We start from the raw sequence: 22,937 nt of genomic DNA on the forward strand, positions 1-22,937 counted from the left end.
GCCTGCTGCAATCACTGGGAGATTCCCCATTGGGTTTAATGGGCTTTGGATCAGGTCCTATGTGGGGAAATGTGGTGCTTTACCAGTAGCATGTTTTCTCTCTTCACAATAAAGATGGATTTGCAGAGCTATAGTACTGAAGGAGAGTTCCAGCCTCCTAGCAAATAAAGTATTGCATCTCAAGATAAATGACTCTGTTGTAAAACTCTGTGTCTGAAGTAACTCTAGGTAGTAAAGAGAAACAACAAAGTGTTCGTAAGCGTAACTAGCTTTCCACCAACATGTTCAGTTGATCATAGGTTAACACCTGGTATCCATAAGGAATGTGCTGTGTGAGCCTAATTCCACAACATGAGGTAACAGCTGCCTCTGTATGTTCAAAAACTGTAAGATGGAGAAATAATCTTGCCAATTGACCCTAAGGAGAACAACTTCCAACAGGGTGTCAGATAGGAGACAGGATATGCTTATCTGTACTCCATTAATTGCAGCAAAGTAAATATTGCAAAAATAATATTTACAAACAGCCATTCAGTTAAACACAAGCCTACTCATTGCTGTTTTTTATTGCACTGCAAATGGAACCTGCATGGCTCTCTAAACAAACACAAGGTTTAATAATTCTGTGTTACTCTAGGTTCATGTATTTCCCAGCTAGATTCTGATCTCTCTTGCTCCAGCCTCTAAATCAGGAGTAACTCCACTAAGTCAGAGGTCTAATGGTGTCAAATTGGGGTACCTGAGATCAAAATCAGGGCCCATGTATGTAACACATAACTATATTTTCTTCTTCCAGTGGTACTGGACATAAATCACAAGCTGTTTAGTAACCAATTTTTTTCTATAATACTGAACGCTATGCTATATCCTTTATATTAAGTGGGTTATTAACTCACTATGGGTCATTAATTCCTATTAATCACTGATGAATTGTTTAAGGGAGTATACATTTATTACAGCTTGTCAATAGGAATTGACCCATACTGATGGCAACACATTAGTCCAGATACTGAAAGAACTTAGACATAATTCCCCCTGCAAGATAGTCAAGTCTTTTGTTTGTCCCCCCCCTCCCCCTTTTAAATGTATCAAGCCAATGTAAAGAGGCTGGATTGAGGCAAAATATATACTTGTACTATGCCTGCAAAATCCACCCACACAGCTTTGCCAGTGATTCTCACTCCTGACCTGTGACCCCTCTGTATTGCAGCCATCATAGAATCACAGAATATCAGGATTGGAAAGAACCTCAGGAGGTCATCTAGTCCAACCCCCTGCTCAAAGCAGGACCAATCCCCCAATTTTTGCCCCAGATCCCTAAATGGCCCCCTCAAGGATTGAACTCACAACCCAGGGTTTAGCAGGCCAATGCTCAAACCACTGAGCTATCCCTCCCCCCATGGGCTCCTCTGAAGTAGACATTGCCAGGCTAGCCAGTTAGTGTTGCAGTTTGTAAACACATGGGAACTAGATAAGAATTTCCACTTCAAATATAGATGTGATGAGCTGAAACTATGAATCTGTCCCTCCCAAGGTGACAGCTCATGCATTAGCCCACTGCACGAGCAGTCTCCAGGCACAGTGTATATTAATTTTTAAATTTGCATGATATTGTAGCTGGGATTTCACTTCTTTAATGATATGGTGACTTTCCCCTCATTAGAATATGCTTTTATTGCACTCTTTCTGATTTTTTTAAGTTTGATTTGCTCCCTGCAGGGAGGTACTCAGGATTTTGAGATGTATCTTGTTACACATTTTCATGTCTTGTGACTCCTTTTAAATGTACCTGCCTGCATGTTTGAACTATATAAAATAAGGAACTTACAATGTATCATTTATAACATAGTCCAACTGAATGCAACATCAAAGCCTTCCTGTATTCCCATTTCTATAGTACACAGTCCCCTACCCATTGTCATCATGTTGAATGACAGACAAAACCATACCAATGGACTATATGTGATTATGCAGTGTTGTTATAGATTATAGTTCTTTGACTCCAGCCCGCATCCTTATGATACAGGACTCCATTTGAAATTCTGGACTGTCACTCATCAGTTTTAAAGAAGTGAAGCAATATGGAGATGGCAGAGGGTGAATTGTGCCTTCTGAAAATTGTGAGATTTTTACATTTCATTACAAACTCAAAAATAGGCCTATCTTTGCAGAATAAAGTGGTATGATTTTTTACAATAAAATCAGGGCTATCTGTTTGCAAAAAATAGTTGACAATGGGCCCATCATTCAAATGATGATAGCTTTGGCATCAAATGTGAAAAAAATGTGTGATTTTTGAACATTCCTTCAATATGAAAACAGCCATTTTTCCAACCCTGTGAATCAAGCAACAGTAAAGAAGTGGTGAGACCATGGATATTAACCAAGCACCTGGGGTGCGTGAAATGAAATATATATGTATATATAGCTTCGTGCTGGAGCATAATCGAGTAACCGCATAAAGCGTAATAAGAGGAAGCCTTACAATTAGGTGGAACTGTGACAGATATGGCAATGTCCTACAATATCCTGAATAAACCTTATTGAATTAAGTTTATGTGCCATTGTGGGTCAGGGATTGTATATAATGCCATGGGGGAAGGTGACCGCAGCTCTTCCAAAAATTAAGAACAGTGGGGAGATGTGACGTTGCACTCCATATGCTTTATAGAAATATGCAAAAAGAAAAGGAGTACTTGTGGCACCTTAGAGACTAACAAATTTATTTGAGCATAAGCTTTCATGAGCTACAGCTCACTTCATCGGATGCATTCAGTGGAAAATACAGTGGGGAGATTTATATACATAGAGAACATGAAACAATGGGTGTTACCATACACACTGTAACGAGAAAAAACAGTTGGAGAACACTTCAATCTCTTTGGTCACTCGATTACAGACCTAAAAGTTGCAATTCTTCAAGAAAAAAACTTCAAAAACAGAGTCCAACGAGAGATTGCTGAATTGGAATTAATTTGCAAACTGGATTGACTTAGGCTTGAATAGAGACTGGGAGTGGATGGGTCATTACACAAAGTAAAACTATTTCCCCATGTTTATTCCACCCCCACCCCCTACTGTTCCTCAGACGTTCTTGTCAACTGCTGGAAATGGCCCACCTTGATTATCACTACAAAAGGTCCCCTGTCCGCCCCCGTGGTAATATCTCACCTTAAGTGATCACTCTCGTTACAGTGTGTATGGTAACACCCATTGTTTCATGTTCTCTATGTATATAAATCTCCCCACTGTATTTTCCACTGAATGCATCCAATGAAGTGAGCTGTAGCTCACGAAAGCTTATGCTCAAATAAATTTTAGTCTCTAAGGTGCCACAAGTACTCCTTTTCTTTTTGCAAATACAGACTAACACGGCTGCTACTCTGAAACATATGGAAATATGCTTATGACTATGATGTAACTGGAATATGCTTTATGCAAAAGGTCTCTTGTAAGGTATCATTACAAAGCTTATAATCTACTGAGTGTGTTCGTCCTATTTGTATGCAGGTATCATTCTTATATCTGAAGCTAGAAATATGAAGTATAACTCTGAGGTCCTATTGTAATTATGCAAAGTGTGGGCCATTAATGGTGGTTTAGAATCTTGATGGCTCCCATTGACTAGGACAACTGGTTGTAGATGGTTTATTTACCTGCAAGCCTTCCTGTGTAGGTGCAGGCCAGCCCGTGGGTAATGAAGAATGAGATCTCACAGGACATGTGACCATGTCACATGATACTGAAATCCACCTTTAATCTGGTACTTTTCCCATTTGAAGGAGGGGTGGAGACCAAGGGAGACAAAAGATTCCCACCTTGTGCTAAAGCTATAAAAGGGGGAGGAACGGAACAAAGGGGGTGGCCAGTCATGAGAAAGCCCCTGCTTTCCACCTAAGATGTCTGCTGGAACTAATAAGGACCGTACCAGGGGAAAGGATTGGGCCCAGACTAGGAAGAAGTCTAGTCTGTGAAAGAAGCTTATTGGAACATCTCTGAGGCAGCCAGTCATGAGAGAGCCCCTGCTTTACACCTAAGATGTCTGCTGGAACTAACAAGGACTGCACCAGGGAAAGAACTGGGCCCAGACTAGGAAGGATTCTAGTCTGTGAAAGACGCTTATTGGAACATCTGTGAGGGTAAGACACTACCTGTAGTCAGTTTCTTAATGTATTAGGCTTAGACGTGCGTGTTTTGTTTTATTTTGCTTGGTGACTTACTTTGTTCTGTCTGTTATTACTTGAAACCACTTAAATCCTACTTTTTATACTTAATAAAATCACTTTTGTTTATTAATGAACCTAGAATAAGTGATTAATACCCGGAGGAGCAAACAGCTGTGCATATCTCTCTATCAGTGTTATAGAGGGTGGACAGTTTATGAGTTTACCCTATATCAGATTTATTTAGGGTTTGGATCCCACTGGGAGCTGGGTGTCTGGGTGCTGGAGGCAGGTAACCTGCTAAGCTGTTTTCTGTTAAGTCTGCAGCTTTCTGGGCATGGCACAGACCCTGGGTCTGTGTTGCAGCAGGCTAGCATGTCTGGCTCAACAAGGCAGGGTTCTGGAGTCCCAAGCTGGCAGGGAAAACGGGCTCAGAGGTAATCTCCACACATCAGGTAACAGTCCCAAGGGGGTCTCTGTGACCAAACCCATCACTGGAGGTCATTAGGCAAATTCACTTAGGTTGTATTACCACCACCTAGAAGCTCACATATACTGGTTCAAACTGGATTGTCTAGAGACCAGATGGCAAATAAAGGACTTTTGAATAAATAGCCTGAGTTTAAACTGCCTCAGGGCCTGCTTTCTGATCCAGCAACAGACAGGACTTTTTGTTCAAAGGAGGCCCCACAATCCCTCCTGGGAGTTTTGGAAGTTGGAAGTTTTGGAAGGAGTTGACCTCTTCCTGGGAGTTCCTATTCTGAGCAAAAGGTGTTATGAGCTTGTAACCACAGAAAAAAGCCTTTGATGGGGTTTGAAGAACTGTTCACATGCCAGAGCCCTGGTTGGGGCTGGGTTCATCTCCAGTAAGCTTATTAGTATATGCGTAGGTTCTTCTATTGTTTTAAGTATTTTTTCTCTTTCATGCTTTTACCCTACAAGTAAATTTGCTCGGTTAGGAAGAGCTGGGCACAAACATAACTGTGGACAAATGTGCTGTTTACAGCCACTGAGGAGAAGGCAAAGCAGGCCTACTTAGGCAGTGTGACTTGCTGGGGAAGTCACAGTGAAGGCGGGGAAGTCACAGTGAAGGCAGGGAACTGTGCAGCCTTGGAAATATCCTGGTCAAAAGAGAGACAGACACAGGTCTCTGCCCAAGAGAGGGGAAAGCTGGAGAACCGGAAACCTAAGAGTGGTTGTCTTGGTTGGACCATGAAGGGGGATAGCAGGTGTGGTTGCCCTGAAGTGTGACAGGAATCCCAAATAAAAATCCCAATCCTTAGACATTGTCATAGTTCAGCTCTAAACCTAAACTTCCCAGTGGCTTCCTGTCTCTCAACCAGCCAATCTAAAGCCTTGAATGTAAATACTCCCAAATTTGTGGGGGAAGTTCAAATCTGGATTGAAACATTGCATCTGTTTTATCTACTCTTGTATGGCACTCATCACTATAGTATCTGAGGTCTGGTCTGTCTCCATCTAAAATATAAGCTGCCTCTCCTCCGGCTATGCTGTGTCATGTGGTTAGGATCCTCTCTAAACCTCTAAAACTTGCTCCCTTTGGTAGTTCATCATTGCCAGAATTTTGGGGGCTTCAGGGCACAGTGTAATGCACATTTGTTCCAGCAGGTTTTGAACTGTCTTTTAACTGAAGCATTTAACTGTCCCTTTCATATAGCAGTGGGATGACTCCTCATGTGAGTAGTTTCACCTTTTCATAGCAAGCAATAGTGGGGTTTGATCACCATAAGCAGATGGAATTGTTATTATGTATAGTTCAAAGTACTGTAAAACTTCCAGATGCTGCTACAGTGATGGATAGAGAATACAAATGCATATGCAAATAAATAAATGAGTAGTGTGAGTCACGGAAATGACAGTCTGAATAGGTTTTATCCTAACAAAACAATGGATTTCTATTCCTTGCCTTTTAAATCAGTGTTGATCATAAAATCCAGGTTTAACTATACTGGTATGATTGTTATCAACGGTTGAATTATAGGCGCTGAATTTTCATCTGTACCTCAGATTTGGAAAAATGCAAAAATCTGAGCCAATCTGAACTTCTTTTAAATGAAGGCAAAGAAGGATGAGCAAGAAACCAGAGGAAATTGAAGTATTTTTTGAGTGTTATCACATATCATCCCCGCACTTTGATACCAAGGTGATACATGCCTAAGAAATGCCAAAGATAAATAGATTTGACATTATTTCATCCTCTAAATGCTGGGAAAGTTATGAAAAAAACCTCCAAAACAATGGAAAGAAGGATTTTTTTCTTCTTTTTATAGCTAAGCAGATGACAGTTACACTTAAGATAGCCTGTCACATTTTTTGATAGAAAGTCCATCTCCAGTTTTAAATGAAATGTATCTATATTGAAGCATATATTCCAAAGCACTTTCTATAAACAGTCTCTCTGGAGCCCTTAACTTGCTGCGAATATCAAACATACAACTACTGAGTCAGGCTGTCCTTGTTCAAGGAGGCTGGTAGAAAGCTTGCAGGAGGATTGCATCATACTTAGGGTATGTCTACACTTAAAACACTACAGCAGCACCCACTATAGCATTTGAGTGAAGATGCTGATGAGAGGGCATCTCCTGTCGGAGTAGTTATTCCACCTCTCCGAGAGGCAGTAGCTAGGTCGATTGGAGAATTCTTCCATTGACCTAGCATTGTCTCCACCGAGGAGTAGGTCAGTATAGCTACTTCTCTCAGGGGCGTGGATTATTCACACCCAAGAGACATAAGTTATACTGATGTAAGTTCCTAGTGTAGACCACCCCTTGGAGACCCTGGGGTTCATTCTCCATGGCCTTGCCTCTTGTTAGGTCACTTCCCCTTGTGCAAAGTGGGTGTGAAATGCCATCAAGTTAGAACTAGACTGGTGGTAGCATTTCACACCCACTTTGCACTAAACAAAGTCAAGGCAGTGAAGATCTACACTCTGATTCCTGATACATCAGTGAAAATCTGGAATGACTCCATTGAAGTAAATCAAGGTAACGCTCAGTAGTCTCTGCACCGCTCCCCTTCCCTCTCACAGCCATGCTCTTCCTTTTAGGGATTTTCCAAGGTAACAAGACTCTGAGAGATCTTCAGTGAGTATAAATTGGCATAGCTTCACTGTAGTTGACGAGAGCTGAGTCCTTAATGAACAATTCCTAACAAAGACTCTGCCATTATTTATTTTTATTTTTTTCAGCAAGAGTGTCTCCAGGAGCACATGATTACTTACACAAAATGCATTCCAGTCTACCGTGAGTAACCCAGAGCTTTTTCCAAGTTCTGCTGGAAGGGGGGGGGGAATACATACAGTGGAGGCTTTTAGAAAAAAATGATAGTCCCTCCAGGGAAGAATTTATAAAATCCTGCAAGGAGGGAAATTTGCATCACACCAGCTGACTTTCTGCAGAGAAGTGTCTTGCTGATCCTGCAGCATTTCACAAAGAAGGTATGCTGTACAGGACTGTGTATGTGACTGTAGAGCTGTGTGGATCTGTGTGTGAGGCGAACACAGGCATAGGGCAGCTAGGAGCAATGACCTCTCCCTTTGAGATATGGGGGCGTAAAGATTTTTTTCTACAAAGGAATGCCTATCATAGACCTAAAAAAAAAGAAAAGACCACAATGGTGAATTCAATGCTGCCACCCAGAGTATCTTTTTGCATAATATATGATGCGCTGCTTGGATTTTGGAACTAGGGAGATTAAAGCAGATGATCTTTCTGCATATAAAGCAGCCTGAGACAGCATGATGGATCATTGCTGAAAAAATTTCATCCCATGCATAATTGCTTTCTGATCTTCCTCACTGAAGTACTATCACCAGCTCCGTGCCTGACTATATTACTTAACTCGTAAAAGCCACAAGCATTCTTTACTTCTGTATATCTTGTCCATAGCTGGTTCTGGGGTCACTTGCTTTACAAGCATGCTACTGACAGCAACAGTAAAGCTGTTAAAAACTGGATCAAAGCCGCTTGCACCTGAACAGGAAGGTGAATCAGATAATTGGCTGCATATAGAGCCTGGAAGATGACTGCTTGTTGGGGTGCTTATGAGACATGTGGTTCATTTCTGTTTAACCCTTCGTGGTTTGTTTCATTTGCCTGATGGCTTATGCAGCAGCTGGAAAATGAGAGAAGACACTGGTGTTTTGCATGATTTCTCAGCTACTTTGTTTTAAATTCCAGCATATCTTGCTTAAAGTATTTACAGAATAGGATTTTAAACCTGTACCTGCGTAACTACGATTTTGTAAGAGGCATGGATGAGAGGAACACAAACTTGTATTTCCTAGTGAATGGTGAATCTCAAACAGATTCACGGTTTGCTTTGATTCAGATCAGTAGCCTAAAATCTGGGGGTGAAATCCTGGCCCCACTGAAGTCAATGACAAAACTCCCTTTAACTTCAGTGGAGCTAAGGTTTCACCTTGGATATTTCTTTAAACCTCTCTCATCTGCAAAAGTGGACTGGAGATCTCATGTAGATTGCTCAGATTGCTGCTCCTGCACTGGTTGAAAATACAGAGCCAAATTCTCTATTAGTATAAATGGGCAAAACATTATTGAAGGCACACTAACGGAGAACTTGGCCCATTGTGTGTGTGTGTGTGTGTGTGTGTGAAAAGCCTTTGTTGTGGTATTTTAGGGTCCCATCCAGAACTAAAATGGGCACAAAGGAGCATGTAAATTGAAAATAATAGGATGTATGTTGCAGAGAATTAAATGAACTTTTTCTAACATGAGAAATGTTTGGTTCAGGTGTGCCTCAAGGGCAGGTGTGCCTCAAGGGCAGAGGAACTGTTTTTGAGTTGGGCCTTGTCTAATCTGTAATGTTCACAGGCACCTCTCCAAAGTCTTATAACAAGCAGAGGATTCCTGGTACAGTGATCGTTATGCGTGCACTTTCAGTAGAAATCGCCCAATAACAAGACAGTGAAAACTAAAACCAAACATTATCTGATCACTTACCATTGTTTTATGGGATAGTCTGGATCAGATAATAGCATTCTATCCTTTTCCTTCTGAAATAACCCCAAACTATGACAAGGATTAAACTGTAAGGTTCCACATAAATTTTTCTAAAATACCTTTGTAGGATAGTAGGATACACTTTCGATAGGTTTCTATTTTCAGATATCTTATTCTATAACAGGGATATAATTGTCTATTAAACTCAATAGGAGAGTTTAAAAAAAGCCTTTAGGAAAGTTAGAGGGAGACTTTCAAAAGTACAAGTGGGAGTTAAGTATCCAGCTCCATTGCCTTTCAGTGGGAGTTGGGTGCTTAATGGCACTTTGTGCCTTTGGAAATCCCCCCCCTCCCCCCCCGCAACCTTGTTCTCCCGGACTTTTCCACAAGGAGAGGACCTGGAGGTTCAAGTCCCAAACAGACTTTAACTGCTGACCCTGCAGTACAGTATTGGAGATGGGGTTGTTGTGCTCCCCTTGGCTGAGACGTTAAAGAGAGATTCCTTCTTCCTGCATCCAGTGGCCTTCACAGAGAAAATTAAAAAGCTCATTGTACATTCTAAAAAGTGTTGGGTGCTATTGCTGAGTGAAGAATAGTTACCCTGTCTTTCCTACATCATTGGTGCACCTTCAGAATCCAAGTATTATTTATAGAACTGAGCTATGTATTGGAGTCCAAATACAATTTTATTTCTTGGAATTTTGACCCTATGAATGTTGGATTTAAAACACACGAATCTAATTCAAATATGAACTACTTTTGAAACTTTGGGGCCCAGACAAGTAACTCTGGGCAAGGTTCTGATACCCTTCCTCACAAAGAAATACTTCCATGGAGTTATGATGAGCCCCGTGGACTCTCATGCGATAAAGTGCTACTAAGCAGAAGCAAGGGAATGAGAATCTGGCCCTATATGAGGCCTCAGCCCTAGCTGAGGAACCAGGCAGAAGGCCCAGCAAGCATGTCCAAGGAAAATAGTTCTGTGAGATCATTAGTGGGGCACCAGTAATACTGTTTCTCTTTGGGTTTTATCTTTAACCCAAGATTTTAGCACTTTATAATAGCCATAGACCAGTCAGGAAATTCTGAGCTAAATTAATGTCATCTCACAATCAGTGAATTTGTCCTGGGGAGAGAGAAAGACAGTGAAAATGAGAAGCTATGGAATAAGTCTAGGGATCTCTCAGAATAAAAGGATTGATTCTGCCTTTGAAATCAATCTACTGATAGTTGTTCATTTTATTCCACTTTCCATGCAAGATTAGGGATCCATCAAACCAGCGATAGGTAAACCTAAAACGATTTTGCAGTTCAGTCTAGATGTGCATCTAAATCTATGGAGTCTTATCTGAATTCCTTGAGACTGCACAATTGGGCTTGCAGTCCTGTGTAAAGAGCCTGCATCTGGTTGAGTCATAAATACCTTAGGAACGCCTCTCTCACTAATTCACCACTACTGCTGCCAGTCCCACATGGTAAAAGGAAGCACAGGGGAGTATTGAATAGTATCAGAGTTCAGAATGGAACTTGGAAGAAAGAAGCAGGGCTACTGGGGGGCCCTGAAGTGTAGCAGAGGATCCAAAGGCCTACTAAACGGATAAAGAAGCCACAAAGGGGCATGCAACATATAAGAGAATTAAGCCAAATCATGCAGTGCAGACAAAGTGTGCAGGGCACAAATGAATGGAAGGATGTAAAGATAGCTTAAAGGTCATCTTCCCACTTCCTTGATCGTACACCTGCTCTGTGCGGAGCTGGTCCTCCCTTCACTGTACTAGAACAGCCTGAGGGCTTCTTTAGCTTACATGTGGCTTCAGTGACTACGGCAATGACAAAAACACAAACCAGGATTGATGTAGTGCAGGGACTTCCCCATCTCCCCTGACCATGAATCCCATTTCCCTGCTCTGCTGACAGCTGGGAGGCCAACTGACATAAGATTCCGTGGTGTCATCAAAGGATCATCCATGGACTGAGGTGATCCTCCCTGACTGACTGACATCTGTATGCTCAGGTTACTCTAGCAGGACAGTGCAAAGGGCTGTATGTAAGCGGGGGAATAGTCCCTCTATTGTGGGGAACTTTCCTGGCTTCTGTACTACCCCGGTTAAGTGAACTAGCGAAAGGATCTGAGTCCTCGCTCCCACTTCCTTTACCCAGTGGCCTCCCTGCCCTTGAGGACTCCCCTTCCACTCTCCTGTCTGGCAGAGTCCTCATAACCCCAACAAGGCTGGGCCCAGGATTCCTGGAGGGCTCGACCCCCAACCCTGTGATCACCTAGGACAGGGGCTAGGATGTCCCCACTCCAGGGTACTCTCTCTGCACTGGGTACTTCTCTGATCCACTGACCATTACATACAATTTAAAACAAATGCGAGTTATTTAATCAACAATTAATTTTAAAAAGAATAAGGAAAAATGGGAAAGCTTAAAGGAAACACATCAACCCGCTCTGTGGCAGGGAACATCACAAACAGTGTCTCTGGAACGTCAGGGCAGTTCACAGTCTGTTCCTTGTAAGTCCCAGGCCGCCTTCTCAGGCCCTGGCTGTTCTGTAGGGATGCTGTGGGTTGGACACTTGCTCTTGTGGTGACCACATGCTCTCAGGCGCTAAGTGGTAGGACACTTCTTCCCAGTGTTGCCCCCGCCCTGTTGGGGTTACGATCCAAGCCTGGCCTGCAGAGCCTCTTGGCTGAGGAGTCTCCCTGTGCTGGGCCCGCTGCCCAGGGTCCCCCTTACTCTCCCCAGCTGCTCACCGCACCCAGCTCCGGACTGCTCCAGCTCCACCACTCTGTCTCAGCACTGCTGCTGCTCTGCCTCCGGCTCCCTGGACTGCTTCTCTGGCCCCTCTGCCTCTGGTTGCTACAGCTCTGCTCCCAGGACAGGTCTGCTCTGCAGGCTGCTTCTGTGACTCTGCTCCCAGCACTGACCTGCTTTGTGGGCTGCTTTTCTGGCCCCTCTGGCTCTGGTTGCTGTAGCTCTGCTCCCAGGACAGGGTCTGCTCTCTCTGGGCTGTGCTTCTAGCTTTGAGGCTGCAGCTCTGCTCCCAGGACAGGGTCTGCTCTCTCTGGGCTGCTTTTCTGGTCCCTCTGGATCTGGCACAGCTCTGCTCCCCAGCTCAACTTGGGACCCTGCTTTCTCCTTAGCTTGGCCCCACTCTGTCTGACCCAGGCAATTCCAGGTCACATGGAGGACGGGACCTCTCTGGCCTCCTGACTCCCTGATTAGCCTGCCCACCCTGTCATTCAGGCTGACCTGGAGCATTGGCCTCTCCCCATTGTTCCAAGGAACTGTCAGTCTCACGGTCCTGATTCCCCATCGACCATTCCCCCTTTTAGTACTGGGAGCTAGCAACTAAAACTGAATGTTATTAAGGGGCAACAGTCCCCTTACATGTACATACTGGGAGATCTGGCCCATAGCAGTTAGTATAAAGGATCCATCAACTCTGGCATTCTACCATGGGCAGTGTCTCAGACTCAGTGCTTCACAGGAAGTTGGAAAGAAACCTCTGATGCTAGTTATGCACTGCTTCTCTTTGATACTTTGCTAGTCTTCTAATTTCAAAGAGGGTTGGTATAACGTCTGAGGGCCCGAGGAGTAGTGGAGTAGCCTGTGAAAGCCAGAGGAGCATCAGAGAGAGCTCTCCATTCAGAAACAAAGGCAAAGGGCACACAGTTCTGAACTTGAAATTTTGATGAGACCTCTCTATAAGCATGAGATCTGCGATCAGAGAGGAATCCTAGGCCAGTATGTTTGTTCATTGAGGTTTTTCCTTAAGAACTCATATATAGTTCATTCAGATTTCAGTCTGTTCCTTACACTATAGTTATCTCAGGGGAAATTACAGGCTTAATACAAGAGGATGACAATAAAGCTACGTTTGAGATTTTAACAAAGGGATATGAATTGCCCAAGCTGTCATTCCTTCAGAAATGACAGTGTCTACTAGAATAGCAGTCTATCGTAATTTTTAGATCACTGAGCCTCCTTGTTTAATAGAAAACTGACAATGACGCTTCTTGTTTTGTTCTGTAGGTGCTTTCACCTGTAATTATTGTAGATAAGTCATAAGAAAATGCTTTGAGCAGCACATAAATCTCAGTCAGATGGGAATGTGTTGTTATCTGAAAGCTAGGCCTAAACCTCAGTTTCAGTGAAACCAGACAGTTTCCAACCACTTCCCAATCAAGAGATTTTCATGTCCTTGAAATGAATCCCCAGCAATCAAAGCTTTTATGCAAAGTCTGGTCCCCCCCACCCCCGCCCCAGGATTTTTGAGATAATGCACTGAGGAATTAGCTCATGCAACTCATTCCTGAGCACAACCAAAAAGCATTTGTAAGTGAGGAAATGAGTCCATGTCATCTGTGAATGCATTGATATTCATCCCTATTATCCTTCACATTTTCTATTCAAGTAGCGCATAAATTATCAGCTCTGTTGTTAAATACTGCATGTAATTGTGTTTTAGCATAAAGCCCTGGGAGAGGAGGGGTGATAAGGAAAGGGGAGAGAGCCATTCACTTCTCCACAGAAGTGCAGAGCTAGACTTGACTTCAGGTGGTGGCCATCCAGTCTTTTCAAGCACTCCCAGGATGTCCTGTTTAAAAAAGTGGAACAGCCTGTCGGGACTAAGAAGGAGCAGCCGACGTAAATGTTTAACTGGAACAGTGCATAGCAAAGAGCTGGAAACACTTTGGGTTTAAGATGTTAAGTAGCTACATACTGAAACAAGATGTCCGATGCCATCGCTTTAAAAGCTCTCTTGATGCAGAATGTCTGCCACTGCAGTGATCACCCAGCAACATCAGCATCTCCCCATCTGTGCTGGGACCCCCTTCACCTTGCCCTCCTCTTCCAAGAGGCCATGAACCTTCCATGGCCTGCAGGTGACAGCTCATGACAGCTGTTACAGATCCTGGAGAGAGCCACCAAAGTGCTCCAGAAGATGAAGGCTAAGCTAGAAAGCTGTCTTTAAGCTTGATGCCCCTTCTGCATGTGACAGTGCACCTACCCACAATGTCAGCAGCAGAGAGGCTGATAGGCCGGCTCCCTAAAATGTGCTTCACCCCATTGCCATAAATGCTGACTGCTCTTTGGTTCTGATATTGTTTTTAAAGTAGATTCCTCACAGATTGAGGCTGGCCTGGCCTCCAGTGACAGGATCATGAACCATCCCATGCTTGATGGGTTGTTTTCATGCTTATTCCTTTAGAGATCAGCCAGAAGAGAGAGGAATGGGTTCTCTGGCATGGCCCACCCACTTTGCATCAGTTAGGTAACATAAAGAGGCCAGAAAGCAGACACTTCCCCAGCTGGGGATTACCCTGGTGTGGAGGGATTCCTAACCGGTTCTTACATCACCTGTAACCCCTGGTTTAGGAAGCATGTTGGGTGTGGAGTGATCCTGTCTGGAATATAGTGTGCCCTGGCAATCTCCACCTGGTAGACAGCCCCTTGGGAGCCAGAACCAGCCCCGGTGACTTACAGCAGCATCCAGGGCTGACATGGAATCACTCCAGAAGCAGAAACCAAAAACATGTTCCCTGGCAGCCCCCTCTCTTGCTTAGTGGAACTAAGTGTAGTTATGCATGTGGGTCTGAGTCTTAATGTCATATACTCAACTAGGGTAAAACAGGACAACAAAAAAGTAGGTTGTGAGAATCTCAAAGACTTGATCTTCTCTGGCTGAGAAGCCTTGTAAAGATTTCCTCTTGAACCATCAAGCTCAATGCGACAATAAGCCTTGATCTCAGCCAGCTGTACAGCTCCACCATATGATCACTTAGCCAAACTGGCAAGGAAATGCTGCTCTGGGTTTCGTTTTGTTTTACCCTTCCCTATTTCATAGAATCATAGAATATCAGGGTTGGAAGGGACCTCAGGAAGTCATCTAGACCAACCCCCTGCTCAAAGCAGGACCGATCCCCAATTAAATCACCCCAGCCAGGGCTTTGTCAAGCCTGACCTTAAAAACTTCTAAGGAAGAAGATTCCACCACCTCCCTAGGTAACGCATTCCAGTGTTTCACCACCCTCCTAGTGAAAAAGTTTTTCCTAATATCCAACCTAAACCTCCCCCACTGCAACTTGAGACCATTACTCCTTGTTCTGTCATCTGCTACCACTGAGAACAGTCTAGAGCCATCCTCTTTGGAACCCCCTTTCAGGTAGTTGAAAGCAGCTATCAAATCCCCCCTCATTCTTCTCTTCCGTAGACTAAACATCCCCAGTTCCCTCAGCCTCTCCTCATAAGTCATGTGTTCCAGTCCCCTAATCATTTTTGTTGCCCTCCGCTGGACTCTTTCCAATTTTTCCACATCCTTCTTGTAGTGTGGGGCCCAAAACTGGACAAAGTACTCCAGATGAGGCCTCACCAATGTCGAATAGAGGGGAATGATCACATCCCTATGTATTTCCATAATACAATAAACTTTGCATTCCACTCACTAGTGAGAGGGAGAGGGGGTGATGGTCTTGTAAAGCAGCTCAGTCCCTTTTAAAAAAAGAGACTGCTCCTCTCCAGTGTGTCAGATGTTGGTGTGTGATAAGGATGCTGATGAATGCTCACTTGACAAAAAGCAGAAGGCAGGTGCCAGTCTGGCGGTTTGATATGAAGCTCTACTTTAGTTTGAAAGGCACTCATGGTGCCAGAACAGCAGCTTGTCCCCTGGTGATAGATCAGCCAAGACTTTCTATATTAACAGCAGTTTTGCCTGTATTTTACTACACAAATAAATTGGGCCTTTAGCTGTGCTGTTGTTGGACAGGTTTCTTTTTTTTTCTCTTCTCCCCGCTCCCCCGCATAGTCATCAGACATTCTCATCAGTTTTGTCCTACAAGCAGAGCTTAAAAAAAAAAAAAAAGAGCTAACTGAACAGCTGCTTTGCTTTTGGATTCTGTAGCTGTTTAATATTTCACTTGTCTGTCTTTTCAGGTGTACTGGGAGACACCTTTAAATGTGGCTGTCTCAGGTACACATCCAGACAACCAGACCTTGAGCAGTCAAGTGAGAAAGCATTCAGAAAAGAAATCGTAGTGATGCTGGGGCAATTCGCTTCCTGTTTCTTGAGTTTTGCTCTTCATGTGTCAAAAACTGAACATGTAATTAGGTGCTTAAACATCAGGTCATGGGATATTAGTAGATGTCTGGAATTGATCCATCTCTTCTTAATCAAACTGTTGTGGCTCTTTTTTATTCTTCCTTCATTTGAAGTGTGAGAATTATATAATCCAATCAATCTTGAAAAATGTGGTGTGTATTGTATTGTGTTTATTACAAATATATGTCCTGGTTTATAGCCTTACTAGCTAGACATTTAACAAAATTTAAAGAAAACAGACTGACAGTTTAACTTTAAAAAAGCCTTTCCCAATAAAATTTATACTTGTATTTTTGGAGGCTTCAGACTGATATTAACTAATAATTGAAAATAAAATTGGATAAAGATCTGTAAAAACAAAAAGCCTCCTACTGTTTACTCCAGCTGGCTAAACTTAGGTAACTGGGAATGCCTGAGGCAAAGAAACCCACACACACTGAGTGCAGCTGCGCCAATGCAGTGTTTTAAGTGTAGACCCATATCCTAATCTGGTTCCTGCCCTCCTACCGGGCAGTGTAGCTACATCCTTCAGTTCAGCCCCAGAAAGGGGTAGGGTTACAATCCAGCCCCATATGATAAGAATGGTGAGAGAGGGCCAGATGTATCCCTGGCATCACTCCTTTGACTTCAGTGAACTCACCCCAGAGATGAATTTGAGTCAATGTGCACTCGGCCAAGAAATAATCAAATAAGATGCCTCCTATCATTTCCCATTTCTCCTTACAAACAGCCTGAATGTTTAAAATGCAATCCTTGATCCCAGGTGAGTGATTAAAAAAAACCACATGGAATGCAGGGATCCTTTCATCTATGTAGGAAGATTACTGCATGGTTGTTCAAGCTGTTTTCCCAACTCCACATTCAGTACTGGCTCTTGGAACAAAAACTACTGAAAAGCAAAAAAGTACTATTGAGCTCTGAATTCCTGTGGCCCTGGCTTGTGAGGAGGAAACTAGATGCTCAATGACCACCTACAGGAAGGGAGATAAATTATTGCATCATCTTATAATATGGAGGGAGTTAATACTCATTTATAGCTGCTAATGCTACCTGGCATACATATATTTATTTGCAAGGATGATTCACAAATACAACTTCCCCTTGTATGCTGGCCAAGGAAGGCAGATAAATGAGAGGATGGTCATATAAAGAAAAATAGCTCAATACTGTACTTTCCAAAAAGAGGGTGTGGGGGGGACACTCCCTTTCCACACAGTCTTCTTGTCCAGGGCCCTAGCAGTAGCTTCTAAATTTTAAATTTGCATTACATCTAACTTGGAAGAACATACAGAAACAAAGCTTTTCAATAATGTATGCTCTGCATTCTCTGAAGACTGAAAGCATATTTTGGCAAGGGCCTAACTAGCTGACACCGGTATTTACTTTCAGACATTTCCTTTTTAATGTTCACACTGCCTGGGAGAAGATGCTGGCCTTGGTGCTGGAAAGCTTTGTTGGCTTACAGATAGTTTTAACAAGTGAAAATAATGCTAGTAAAAGGATCCAAATTGACAGCCCTGGAAACTCAAGCCCTATATCCAGAGAACATGTACAAGTGTTTCCTGGACTGCATCACCAATGAGCCTCAATTCTTTTCTGGAGGGACCACCTCTAGGGGTTTGTGGGTTGTTCATATCCAATGCCTATTTCAGTGTTTAGCTTCTCGGCTGATTTTGGCAGAATGCCAATAAGGGTGGAGGTTTTAATGTTGATGCCTGTCCACTAGGAACTGAACTGAGATTAGCATTTCATTTCACATAAACTGTTGAACAGCCATCAGGTCCCTATTCACTTGTGTCAGATACGAAAAAATAATGTGGGACAAAAGACTTCTTATCCCACTGCCCTTTCTCTAGGACATCCAGTCCCTGTTCAATTGCAAGATGAATTTTACAGACCTCGTAAGTACTGAATGCTTTTAATTAGTCCTTTCTCCCTTTCTGCTTAGCATGAATATCTTATCAATACGTATTCTGTTCCAATCAACTTGTTCTGCTTTAAAGGATCAAATTATCATGTTTACCAGTTCTGACTAGAATGGGCATGATATCTGTGTGGATCTCATCCATCACTTGATTATTACATATGAAAAGTGCTCTAAGATATGTAATTGCCATATCACATGGGGTAATCAGATGACACTACTTCTTTTGTAATCCACTATGTCATTTATAATTTTAACCTTCTTTTCCTAGACATAGAACAATAAAACCTTAAACAGAGATATATAAATAGATTTTAGAACAGTTGTTTGTGTCCCAAACAACTCATTATGTTCTCCAATATGTTGACATTTGGTCTTGTCTAATTCTGTGTATAAATTTTACAGATACTAGTATGACATACTGTTTGCTTTTTAACCAATCTGATACCAAGAAGCAAGACAGCTAAAAATCAATTAAAGTATAGTTAGAGATGGCATTTAACTATGCTGCTTTCTTAGTTACTCATCGGTGGAGTCACATAACCAAAATCTTAACTTGTAAGTAAACCATAGATCAAAGAGCCAGCAAGCTATTTACCATTCCACTTTGGGACAGAATGTATTTGGATGGAAAATCACATGGGAAAACCCAGATGGTTATGGGAAGTGATGTTTTGATCCATTACAAATAAGATTTTCAGTGTGTAACACAAAACTCTGTTTCATGAGTTTTGATGCGTATAAACGGACTAAATAGAAGGGGGCCAGTTGTTCAACTGTTGTAACTGGGCGTAGCATCACTGAAGTAAACAGAGGTACTGTGGCTTACACTAACTGATCCAATATCCCTGAACTCATTTCATGTGTGACCTCAGCAAAATGTAAATCAAGGCATTCAAAGGCAAGAGGCGAACATACCCACTACCTCCATTTCCATTACAAATACAAGCCTTAGAAATCATGGCAACCAATTGAAAGATCATTTTCTTGATTGAACTCCATCAGCTATTCCCCATTTAAATATTTTGCTCTGCTCCTTTTACTTCATTTTGGTATTCAGTGCACATATCTCTCTGCCCTTTCCAAAGCTGACACAAAATAATGGATTCTCTATAGATAATAGGAACTTTTTCAATTTTGCTGCCAGTTGTAAGCCCGTTACACTGTATATCCTTCTGTTGATAAACTACAATAATATGATTTATCTCAATGCACCTAAAACATCTCCATAAATTGGATTTACTTTATCATAAACTGGTGCTTCTTTGACTTGCAGCACTGTCTCGTATGCACACCACTGTTCTCATTTTGATAAGCCGAGATGTCTTTGAAGAACAAAGCCAAAACATAACAAAGAGTTATATTCATTCATATTTTCATGTGTGACTTTATCCTTAGAAAGTATAATGAGCTCTTGTTTCTCCCCAACATCTTCCTCTTCTGGTGAAGTTTCCCTCATCTGCAGAGCCTGTCCCCTTGCCCCCATTCCTCCATTCCCTTTCATCAAGAATGTGGTTATTTACTTAATAGCATTCATGTTGTGCTAGTGCATTCTGAATAAGAAGGACAGCCCCTACAAGGAGCTCACTGACTAAGAGCAGATGGAGGCTAGGGGAAGGGGAACAACAACAGATAATTTATATATACAAATCACTGGTGGCAGCACAGCAGAGAGACTTCAGCGGGGTCAGGATAGCTGTCTTGTGGACACTCAGGGAGGCCCTACTATGTATAAAGGGCCATGTGGAAGAAAGCACATAGGTCTTTATGTGAGAAACTGACAAACATGCAGCAAAGGCTAATTTTGATCTGTTGGTCACATTCTTTACTACTACCTTTTTGCACGTCAGCCTACTTCAGGGCATGCCACATGATATCGCGTGTCAAGATGGCTGTGACCTAGCACAACAAAATCATGCTTATATGTAGAAACATAAATACCTATTGTCACACTATCTGGAGTAGCTCACAACCATGAGTGCCTACCTCAGGACAGACTGTCAGAAAACATGGTAGACATCTCAAAATGGTGGTGTGTTCTATAATTAGATTTCACCAAGCCTGTAACAAATGTGAACTCCTAACAGCCTTACCATGGAGTCACAGACAGTTCCCTTAGACCAGTGGTGGGCAACCTGCAGCCCGCGAGCCGTAGGTTGCCCACCACTGCCTTAGACTATTTTGCCCACCACCAGGGCCGGCTCTGGGATTTTTGCACCCCCCAGCAAAAAAATTTGTGGCTGCCCCTGCTTTTTTGTATGCCCCCCGCCCCTGGCTCCACCCCAACTCCGCCCCTTCCCAACCCCTTCCCCAAATCCCTGGCCCCGCCTCCTCCCCTGGGTATGCCGCATTCCCCCCATTGCTTCCTGCGGCTTCCTCCCCTCGCAGCCCCCCGCCCTAACTCACCTCCGCTCTGCCTGCTCCCCTGAACACGCTGCTGCTCCACTTCTCCCCCGTCCCTCTCAGGAGAGGGAGAGGCAGCGCGTTCAGGGGAGCAGGCAGAGCAAGGTGAGCTAGGGCAGGGGGGGAGCGCAGGAAGTAATGGGTGGGGTAGAGGAACTGCTCCCCACCCCAGCTCACCTCCGCTCTACCGCCGCTGCCTCCCCCGAGCGTGCCGCCGCTTGGCTTCTCCTCCCTCCCTGCCTCTCTCCCAGGCTTGCCGCGTGAAACAGCTGTTTGGCGTGCGGCAAGCCTGGGAGGGGGGAGAAGCGGAGCGGCAGCGGCGCACTCAGGCGAGCAGGCGGAGGCAGAGTGGAGGTGAGTTGGGTCAGCGGGGGCACATTTCTAGGGGTGGCATGGCCGGCGCCGGAATGCCGTCCCTAGAAATGTGCTGCCCCAAGCACCTGCTTGTTTTGCTGGTGCCTGGAGCCCGCCCTGCCCACCACTGCCTTAGACTGTCTAGTGTTGCCCATCACTGTCTAGTGTTGCCCACCACTACCTCAGAATGTCTAACTTGCCAAACAAACTGGACTTTGTGGTAAAAGGTCAAGTACGCCAAAATTCACACCACATTCAGGTTGCTCCCAGTCCCAAGAAACCAGTCACTTACCCCAGATCAATTGGTATCCTGGATCTTACACCCAAGTAGCTAATTCTATTGTAAACTAACTGAAGGTTTATTAGCTAAGAAAAGGAAATTAGAGTTATTGAGAGGTTAAATAAGGTAAAATATATATACAGGTGAGTCACAGTTTGTAATTCCAAGTGGTGGCAGTGATGTAATAAACTGCCAGTTTCCCAAAAGTCTTTTCAAGGTACCCAGATTGTTTCTGTGGATCTCTGCTTTGCATCTGGTACTCTTCCCTATAAGAAGTCAAACAGTCCAGAGATGAAGGACCTTTTCCTGAATCCATACGTATAGCAGCTTCTCACAGAAAATAAACTGACAGGGTCCGTCTCCACTCAGTCTTTTCCTATGATGATGAAGAGTGAGGGATGCACTTAGAGGCTTTGACTTCCAGTCATCACACACAAGGACTACTTGCTTTGAAATTATCACTTTTCTGTTCAAGTTCTTCATGTGCATTCCACAAGGCTTCTTTCTCATCTGATGGGTTATTTAGTTACAGGGGTATAAACAATCTAAAGGTTTGCCACTGCATTATAATGGGATACAGATAAGTGAAAACAATGCATATAACATCCCATTCATTTTCATGAAGTTTACACACCAAATACATGCATACCTTTAACAATCACTTTGCTGTATACTGCTACACAAGTGAATTGGCCTAGCTTCTGGCTATGCATTTGTAAGCATTCAGTAAGCCCCGGGGCTTTGGCATGAGCTGGCACCTAGTCTGCCAGTGTCACGTGGACTTAAAAAGAACACCTTCTTGTTAAAGAATAATTAAACCCCATTTGAAGATTGTTTGTCTACATAGAAATTTTAGAAAGTCTTTGAGTACCTGACCCTTCCTAGCTAATAAGCAAGTGTGACATAGACAGCACATCATATTGACTGAGCTGAGGGGTTTTCTTAACAACAGTGGAGATCTCCCCTTCTCATGACGATAGCACATCTAAATTATTGCAGCAGAATCCATATTTCACAAGACATGCACACAATGCACCTCCCAGCCCTACCAGTCTCTGCAGATACTGTTTAAATTATACATCACTGGAAGTGGGCTGGAAGCAAGGAGATAAAGGCTGTATTTTATGAGCACTCTCAGCTCTATGTTCAGTGGGTTACTTACCTCTGGCACCTGCTGGGAGATATGTGTCATCATTAAGTAGCATAGGCTGTTCATTTGTACATCCCTATGACTTTGGTTTCCCTCTCTGTGTCAACTGATACCAGCTTGTTACATCCGGAGGAGACTGCATTAGCTTCTGCATAATACCCTGCTCTCAGCTGACTCAGGACATTGTATTTGCAAATATATTTTATGTAGTGGAGTTGCATGTTGTTGCAGTAGGGGAAGGTGTTTGGAGGAATCGTATGTGTTACACCAATGTGTCTGTGCAGGGAGCAACAACGCAGTAAGTAACAGTATGTGTGTGAGGAACTGACTCAATATTGCATTCCTCCTGAGGGCACTGCTACTATATTAGGGGGAACTGTACCTATCGAGTCTGTGAGACAACTCTATTACTCTCAGTGAGTGCACCCTCCCTAATCAGGGTTTCCCCAGGCTTACTCCTCACAAATACACCTTCATTTAACTATACAAAACACCATTTGCAAATGACTCAATGTCTTTGCCACACACAGTGGCTACCCTCCTATCTTGCTCTCCCTTCCGAGCACAACCTTTCTC

The 22,937-nt window shown here is 43.3% G+C and overlaps 1 long non-coding RNA gene across 1 annotated transcript in view; it reads right to left on the bottom strand.

Annotated features, from left to right (window-relative positions):
* The window catches only part of LOC122466528, a 46,716-nt gene extending 24,230 nt beyond the window's left edge, over positions 1 to 22,486 (bottom strand). The window contains exon 1 of the long non-coding RNA XR_006292125.1: positions 22,374 to 22,486. This is a non-coding gene — a long non-coding RNA (uncharacterized LOC122466528). The remainder of the gene's footprint in view (positions 1 to 22,373) is intronic.
* Between the last annotated feature and the right edge of the window lie 451 nt (positions 22,487 to 22,937).

This window comes from Chelonia mydas, chromosome 7, assembly GCF_015237465.2.
Source record: "Chelonia mydas isolate rCheMyd1 chromosome 7, rCheMyd1.pri.v2, whole genome shotgun sequence".
In the NCBI taxonomy this organism is placed as follows: domain Eukaryota; kingdom Metazoa; phylum Chordata; order Testudines; family Cheloniidae; genus Chelonia; species Chelonia mydas.